Genomic DNA, 9,208 nt, shown 5'->3' on the forward strand with positions numbered 1-9,208 from the left:
AGACCTGGGCAGTACTGGTCCTTTCCTGGGCCTTACTTTGAGGCTCCTAGTCTGAACCTTCTCCAGCAATGTTCCTCTTCACAAGACAAGGAGCCCATGAAACTAAGGAGCTTATGCCCTCTCCTACTTTGAATCACATACCGTGTATCCAGGACTCCAAAATTCTCTGCCCAAAAGATTCTGAGCCCACTTCTAGGGCCTCCATAGCTCCCACAGGCAGCTGTGTGCCCAAAGGGCACCTGTGTGTTGGTGTGTGTGTGTGTGTGTGTGTGTGTGTGTGTGTGTGTGTGTATGGAGCTTGGTTGTGTGGACTGGGCTTTCCACACATGTGATTATGAGGTATATGGGACAGGGTAAGGGGTTCCCTGAGAAGTGAAAAGAAGAATGGGCCAGGGGCTTCTAGTTGTACTTTATCCTCACCTATAAATGTTAGTGGAGACCCAGACGTGAGCAGCTTATGGGCAGAGCCTCTCTCTAGTTTACGCATTTTAATGCCTTAGCAAGTATGGGCATTAGGACAGAGCTAGCATTATTGAATACTTACCTCATCAGACTCTTAGGAATTGAGATCGAAGGCATTTCTTGTGGTTACACATGAAATAGTAGTTATAATATAGCATTCAACAAGATAGGATACTGTTCAGTATAAAAATTTTGGCTCTGGAATCAGTTATGGCTTCAATTTTTTTAAATTGAGGAAAAATTTACATGACAAAATTAACCATTTGAAAGTGTACAATTCAGTGAGTGACACTTAGCATATTCACAATATTCTGTAACTATTGCCTCCATCTAGTTCCAAAATATTTTTTTTTTAATTTTTTTTTTTTCAACGTTTATTTATTTTTGGGACAGAGAGAGACAGAGCATGAACGGGGGAGGGGCAGAGAGAGAGGGAGACACAGAATCAGAAACAGGCTCCAGGCTCTGAGCCATCAGCCCAGAGCCCGACGCGGGGCTCGAACTCACGGACCGCGAGATTGTGACCTGGCTGAAGTCGGACGCCCAACCGACTGCGCCACCCAGGCGCCCCCCAAAATATTTTTAAAAATTGTTTTTAACATTTATTTATTTTTGAGACACAGAGACAGAGCATGAGTGTGGGAGGGGCAGAGAAAGGAGACACAGAATCTGAAACAGGCTCCAGGCTCTGAGCAAGCTGTCAGCACAGAGCCGGATGTGGGGCTTGAACAGTTTTGCAAGTTCAATAGTTGTTTGTGGAGTTCTCCCTGGAGAACTTAGTGACGTCAGTCCTGAATTCAATTTTTTCAATTTTAAGTACTAAACTCAATTTAGTACTTAAAATTAAAAGTTGGGGATTAAGCGTATTTGGTGTAGGTGAGAAAATAAAATGAATCTAGCAGCTGCTAAGGGCTCATTGCAACATTACTCTGTAGAAAAGTGTGTGATGGTTACCATTTCAATCAATAGAAAGGGTTGGGCTCCTTTTCCAGTTTAATCCTTTTCCTGACTACTCCTGTTTCACTGATTTTTCTTTAATGTTTACTTATTTTGAGAGAGAGAGAGAGAGAGAGAGAGAGAGAGCGTTCAGGGGAGGGGTAGAGAGAGAGGGAGACAGAGGATCAAAGCAGGCTCCACGCTGACCTCAGAAAGCCCGATGCAGGGCTTGAACTCATGAACTGTGAGATCATGACCCAGCTAAAGCTGGACACTTAACCAATTGAGCCACTCAGGTACCCCATACTGATTGATGTTCTTAAAGTCTTATCTAGAGCCTCTACTGAGTCCCAAAACCAAAATCCCAAAAGTGTTTAGAACTACAGAGAAAAAAATAATTTTTTTCCTGAGTACTCTTCTCAAAATGAAAGGTGGGAAATACTAGGTAATTATAGCACCTGCTTGGTTCATTGAGTTCCAACTTGGACACCCAAGTCTATCTAGAATAAATAAGAGTAGATTTGCTGGCTTGAGATGTCTGCTTGATTATAAAAAGAATGGATTATGGAAATCATTCAGAAATGATGTGTTGCTTCTCTACAATTGCTTCTCTTTTGGAAAATAATATTTCCTAACCTTCTCACTTCTTTTTTTTTTTCTGTTTGTTTTTTACAACTTCCTTTTGGGTACATAGTCATACATAGACAGAGGTGGTCACGTAGGTGATATGATTAGAGCAGAGCCAGGAAAGCAACATGTAAAAGAAATTTTGCATATACAAGTCTGAAATTCTGTGATTTAAGATGTATTACTTTGGGGCTGCCTGGGTGGCTCAGTTGGTTAGGCATCCAACTTTGGCTCAGGTCATGACCTTGTGGTTTGTGGGTTTGAGCCCTGCATCAGGCTCTGTGCTGACAGCTCAGAGCCTGGAGCCTGCTTTGGATTCTGTGTCTCCCTTTCTCTCTGCCCCTCCTCAGCTTGTACTCTGTCTCTCCCTGTCTCTCAAAAACGAATGAATGTTAAAAAAAATTTAATGTATTACTTTGGGATTGGAGGGAAAGATCACAGAGTAGGAAAATCCTGAGCCCACCAACTTCCATGGACATATCAAGGCTGCAAGCACATATAGAGCAACTCTCTCAGAGAATGACCTGGAGACTAGCAGCCAAAGATATAATTAAAGAGCCACACTGAGAAGGGCAGGAGGGAAAGTGATGCAGTCTGGTTGGAAACCAAACGCTGGTGTGGTGACCTGCAAGGAAGAAGGATAACATGGGCACTGAAGTCCTTCCAGAGAAGTGAGGGGTTCAAGTCCCATATCGGGCACCCTGTGAATCTGCACTGGGGAGATAAGTCCCCATAACATCTGGCTTTGAAAGTAAATGGGGCTTAACTCTGGGAGAGTTGGAGGGTTATAGGAAACTGAAACTCCACTCTTAAAGGGCCCACAAACAATCTCTCTTGCTCCAAGACCCAGCACAGAGATAGCTGTTTGAAAATCATGTGGTGTATACGTGAAGGATATTTATTGATTAATTTTAGGTGTGTGCTCACAGGGCAAGGATCTGTAGGAACCTTGTCCAGGAACAGAAGCACAGAAGGCACCATTTTTCTTGCCCTCCTTCAGCCTAGTTGGCTTGATGCTGGCAGGTGCCAGTTCTGACACTCTCCATCAACCTTGCTAGTACAAACTGCCTGTCCCTGTGTTCCCCTGCAGACCCACAATGCCCAATCTGCCTCACCAGGTGTTCCCCCCAAGTGGCTGCACCCTCAATCACCACACCAAGCAGGTAGCCTCAGCTGGGACTGGTGCCTTGAAAAGTGACTCCGGTCCTGGGAGGCAGGGGGGCCAGCCCTGCCCATCAACACACCTGCAACGGTCACAGCCAGGCCTTGCAGCCAGCTACACCCAGGACCAGCCACACTCACCAGCATGCTCAAAGCAGTTGCAGCCCAAGCAACAGGAGGGCACATGCAGCCCACACAGGAAATACCCCTGCAGTGCCTGATTCTGTTGACCAGTAGGGACTGCATTTCTGGGCCCCACAAGATGACTTCTATATAAGACTACTACCTTCAAGAATAGGAAGTATAGCTGATAACAGACAGACAAAATGAGAAGACAAAGAAATATGTTCCAATGAAAGAACAAGATAAAACCTCAGAAAGAGAACTAAACAAAATGGAGATAAGCAATCTACCTGATAAAGAGTTCAAGGTAATGGTCATAAAGATGTTCAATGAACTTAGAAGAAGAGTGGATGAACTCTGTAAGAACTTCAACAAAGAGATGGAAAATATCAAAGATAGATAGAACCAATCAGAGCTAAAGAATACAATAAATGAGAGTGCTGCCAACACCCTGGAGGAGAAGCAGAGGTCATTACTGAATTTGAAATATTTAAAGTGGATACAAAATTGAATTTGAAATATTTAAAGTGGATACAAAATTGAATTTGAAATATTTAAAGTGGATACAAAACTGTTTCAGCAATGCAGACAATTAAGTATGTTGTTGTGGGCCAATGGTGCCTTTGCTAAAACATGTCTCCTGATATCCTACACAGCAAATTACCATCAGAGTATGTACCGACTGTTTTTGACAACTATGCAATCACAGGTATGATTGGTGGAGAGCCATATACTCTCGGGCTTTTTGATACTATAGGGCAAGAGGATTATGACAGATTACGACCGCTGAGTTAGCCACAAACAGATGTATTTCTAGTCTGTTTTTCAGGGGTCTCTCCATCCTCATTTGAAAATGTAAGGAGAATTGGGTGCCTAAGATAACTCACCACTGTCCGAAGGCTCCTTTCTTGCTTGTTGGGACCCAAATCGATCTCCGAGATGACCCCTCTTCGATTGAGAAACTTGTCAAAAGCAAACAGAAGCGTACCACTCCAGAGACTACTGAAAAGCTGGCCCGTGACCTGAAGGCAGTCAAGTATGTGCAGCGTTCTGCACTCACACAGAAAGGCCTAAAGAATGTATTTGATGAAGCAATATTGGCTACACTGGAGCCTCCAGAACCGAAGAAGACCCACACGTGTGTGCTGCTATGAACATCTCCAGAGCCCTTTCCACACAGCTGGTGTCAGCATCGTACTAAAAGCAATGTTAAATCAAACTAAAGATTAAAAATTAAAATTCGTTTTTGCAATAATGACAAATACCCTGCACCTACCCACATGCACTCGTGTGAGACAAGGCCCATAGGTATGGTCCCCTTCCCCCTCTCACTACTAGTTAATTTGAATAATTGTGTATTGTTAGAAAAGTGGTTAGTACTAGTTTTTGTTTTGTTGTTTCAAAAAAAAATTTTTTTTTGTTTAAAAGCAAAGCATGCTTGTGATGACTCTGTAAAAGACTAATTTGGTTGTTGGGAGCTGCTTCCAGGGCTCCATCCACTCTGCAGAATAATCTGAGACATTTAGGGTTTTTTTGTTTTTGTTTTGGGGGGGAGGAGTATGTGTGGGGTTTGTTTTCATTTAGTCATGTTTTTTAAATTCAGTAACCATTTTACAGCCCTTAAGGGGAAGAGGACAGAATGACTCCACATTCCACTTCCTAGATCTAGTTTAGAACACTTGTCCCCCACCTGGTGCTCTTAGGAAGAAGTATAGTAAATAACTCATTTAATAACATACTCCTTTTTGAAAGTTGCCTTTTCTCTCTACCCTTTTTTTTTTAAGGGCAGGTAAGCTAGTTTATTAAATGTTATATGGACACATACTTGTACATTGATTCTTATTTGACACTAACTTATGATGAAATTCTTATTCTATATATCAGTATAATTTGTGATGTGTTAGTAACATTGAAGTGGAGACTATAATACTGTTTATCAGTACTTGAATTTGTTATAACATTTTTCATTACTCTCTTCCCTTATCTTTTTTTTAAATATGAAGTTTATTGTCAAATTGATTTCGATACAATATCCAGTGCTCATCCCAAGAGGTGCCCTCCTCAATACCCATCACCCACCCTCCCCTCTCTCCCACCCCCCATCAACCCTCAGTTTATTCTCAGTTTTTAAGAGTCTCTTATGGTTTGGCTCTCTCCCTCTCTAACTTTTTTTTTTCCCTTCCCCTCCCCCATGGTCTTCTGTTAGGTTTCTCAGGATCCACACAAGAGTGAAAATACATGGTATCTGTCTTTCTCTGTATGACTTGTTTCAATTGGTATAACACTCTCCAGTTCCATCCACGTTGCTACAAAAGGCCATATTTCATTCTTTCTCATTGCCAAGTAGTATTCCATTGCGTATATAAACCACAATTTCTTTATCCATTCATCAGCTGATGGACATTTAGGCTCTTACCATAATTTGGCTATTGTTGAGAGTGCTGCTATAAACATTGGGGTACAAGTGCCCCTATGCATCAGTACTCCTGTATCCCTTGGGTAAATTCCTAGCAGTGCTATTGCTGGGTCATAGGGTAGATCTATTTTTAATTTTTTGAGGAACCTCCACACTGTTTTCCAGAGAGGCTGCACCAGTTTGCATTCCTACCAATAGTGAAAGAGGGTTCCCGTTTCTCCACATCCTCTCCAGCATCTATAGTCTCCTGATTTGTTCATTTTGGCCACTCTGACTGGTGTGAGGTGATAGCTCAGTGTGGTTTTGATTTGTATTTCCCTGATGAGGAGTGACATTGAGCATCTTTTCATGTGCCTGTTGGCCATATGGATGTCTTCTTTAGAGAAGTGTCTATTCATATCTTCTGCCCATTTCTTCACTGGATTCTTTGTTTTTCGGGTGTGGAGTTTGGTGAGTTCTTTATAGATTTTGGATACTAGCCCTTTATCCGATATATCATTTGCAAATACCTTTTCCCATTCTGTCGGTTGCCTTTTAGTTTTGTTGATTGTTTCCTTTGCAGTGCAGAAGCTTTTTATCTTCATGAGGTCCCAATAGTTCATTCTTGCTTTTAATTCCCTTGCCTTTGGAGATGTGTCAAGTAAGAAATTGCTGCGGCTGAGGTCAGAGAGGTTTTTTCCTGATTCTCCTCTAGGGTTTTGATGGTTTCCTGTCTCACATTCAGGTTCTTCATCCATTTTGAGTTTATTTTTGTGTATGGTGTAAGAAAGTGGTCTAGTTTCATTCTTCTGCATGTTGCTGTTCAGTTCTCCCAGCACCATTTGTTAAAGAGACTGTCTTTTTTCCATTGGATATTCTTTCCTGCTTTGTCAAAGATTAGTTGGCCATACTTTTGTGGGACCAATTCTGGAGTCTCTATTCTATTCCATTGGTCTATGTGTCTGTTTTTGTGCCAAAACCATACCATGCTGTCTTGATGATGACAGCTTTGTAGTAGGGGCTAAAGTCTGGGATTGTGATGCCTCCCACTTTGGTCTTCTTCTTCAATATTACTTTGGCTATTTGGGGTCTTTTGTGGTTCCATACAAATTTTAGGATTGCTTGTTCTAGCTTCGAGAAGAATGCTGGTGCAGTTTTGGTTGGGATTGCATTGAATGTGTAGATTGCTTTGGGTGGTATTGACATTTTAACAATATTTATTCTACCAATCCATGAACACGGAATGTTTTTCCATTTCTTTGTATCTTCTTCAATTTCCTTCATAAGCTTTCTATAGTTTTCAGCATACAGATCTTTTACATCTTTGGTTAGGTTTATTCCTAGGTATTTTATGATTCTTGGTGCAATTGTGAATGGGATCAGTTTCTATATTTGTCTTTCTGTTGCTTCATTATTAGTGTATAAGAATGCAAATGATTTCTGTACATTGATTTTGTATCCTGAAACTTTGCTGAATTCATGTATCTGTTCTAGCGGACTTTTGGTGGAGTCTATTGGGTTTTCCATGTATAATATCATGTCATCTACAAAAAGTGAAAGCTTGACTTCTCTTTGCCAATTTTGATGCCTTTGATTTCCTTTTATTGTCTGATAGTTGATGCTAGAACTTCCAACCCTATGTTAAGCAACAGGGGTGAGAGTGGACATCCCTGTCATGTTCCTGATCTCAGGGGGAAAGCTCTCAGTTTTTCCCCATCAAGGATGATATTAGCTATGGGCTTTTCATAAATGGCTTTTATGATGTTTAAGTATGTTCCTTCTATCCCGACTTTCTTGAGGATTTTTATGGAGAAAGGATGTTGAATTTTGTCAAATGCTTTTTCTGCATTGATTGACAGGATCATATGGTTCTTTTCTTTTATTAATGTGATGTATCACATTTATTGATTTGCGAATGTTGAACCAGCCCTGCTGCCCAGGAATGAATCCCACTTGATCATGGTGAATAATTCTTTTTATATGCTGTTGAATTCGATTTGCTAGTATCTTATTGAGAATTTTTGCATTCATATTCATCAGGGATATTGGCCTGTAGTTCTCTTTTTTTGCTGGGTCTCTGTCTGGTTTGGGAATCAAAGTAAGGCTGGCTTCATAGAATGAGTCTGGAAGTTTTTCTTCCCTTTCTATTTTTTGGAACAGCTTGAGAATGATAGGTATTATCTATGTTTTAAATGTCTAGTAGAATTCCCCAGGGAAGCCATCTGGTCCTGGACTCTTATTTGTTGGTAGATTTTTGATAACTGATTCAATTTATTCGCTGGTTATGGGTCTGTTCAAATTTTCTATTTCTTCCTGTTTGAGTTTTGGAAGTGTGTGGGTGCTTAGGAATTTGTCCATTTCTTCGAGGTTGTCCAGTTTGTTGGCATATAATTTTTCATAGTATTCCCTGATAATGGCTTGTGTTTCTGAAGGACGGGTTGTAATAATTCCATTTTCATTCATGATTTTATCTATTTGGGTCATCTCCTTTTTCTTTTTGAGAAGCCTGGCTAGAGGTTTATCCATTTTGTTTATTTTTTCAAAACACCAACTCTTGGTTTCATTGATCTGCTCTACAGTTTTTTTAAATTCCATATTGTTTATTTCTGCTCTGATCTTTATTATTTGTCTTCTTCTGCTGGGCTTGGGGTGTCTTTGCTGTTCTGCTTCTATTTCCTTTAGGTGTGCTGTTAGATTTTGTATTTGGGATTTTTCTTATTTCTTGAGATAGGCCTGGATTGCAATGTATTTTCCTCTCAGGATTGCCTTTGCTGCATCCCAAAGCATTTGGATTGTTGTATTTTCATTTTAATTTGTTTCATGTATTTTTTAATTTCTTCTCTAATTGCCTGGTTGACCCATTCATTCTTTAGTAGGGTGTTCTTTAACCTCCCTGCTTTTGGAGGTTTTCCAGACTTTTTCCTGTGGTTGATTTCAAGTTTCATACCATTGTGGTCTGAAAGTGTGCATGGTATGATCTCAATTCTCTTATACTTATGAAGGGCTGTTTTGTGACCCAGTATGTGATCTATCTTGGAGAATGTTCCATGTGCACTTGAGAAGAAAGTATATTCTGTTGCCTTGGGATGCAGAATTCTAAATATATCCGTCAAGTCCATCTGATCCAATGTATCATTCAGGGCCCTTGTTTCTTTATTGATCCTGTGTCTAGATGATCTATCCATTGCTGTAAGTGGGGTATTAAAGTCTTCTACAATTACTGCATTCTTATCAATAAGGTTGCTTATGTGTGTGAGTAATTGTTTTATATATTTGGGGGCTTCCGTATTTGGTGCATAGACATTTATAATTGTTAGCTCTTCCTGATGGATAGACCCTGTAATTATTATATAATGCCCTTCTTCATCTCTTGTTACAGCCTTTAATTTATTTATTTATTTATTTATTTATTTATTTATTTTTATTTTTTTATTTATATATGAAATTTATTGTCAAATTGGTTTCCATACAACACCCAGTGCTCATCCCAAAAGGTGCCCTCCT

The 9,208-nt window shown here is 40.2% G+C and overlaps 1 protein-coding gene and 1 pseudogene across 5 annotated transcripts in view; both read left to right on the forward strand.

Moving 5' to 3' along the window:
• TRIM69 (tripartite motif containing 69) overlaps positions 1 to 9,208 on the forward strand; it is a 52,939-nt gene that overhangs the window by 16,269 nt on the left and 27,462 nt on the right. The gene's annotated exons all lie outside the window — the stretch shown is intronic.
• Positions 3,892 to 4,631, forward strand: LOC121041630 (cell division control protein 42 homolog; annotated as a pseudogene).

Source organism: Herpailurus yagouaroundi, unplaced genomic scaffold (assembly GCF_014898765.1).
Source record: "Herpailurus yagouaroundi ecotype Mexico unplaced genomic scaffold, PumYag 184, whole genome shotgun sequence".
Lineage (NCBI taxonomy): Eukaryota > Metazoa > Chordata > Mammalia > Carnivora > Felidae > Herpailurus > Herpailurus yagouaroundi.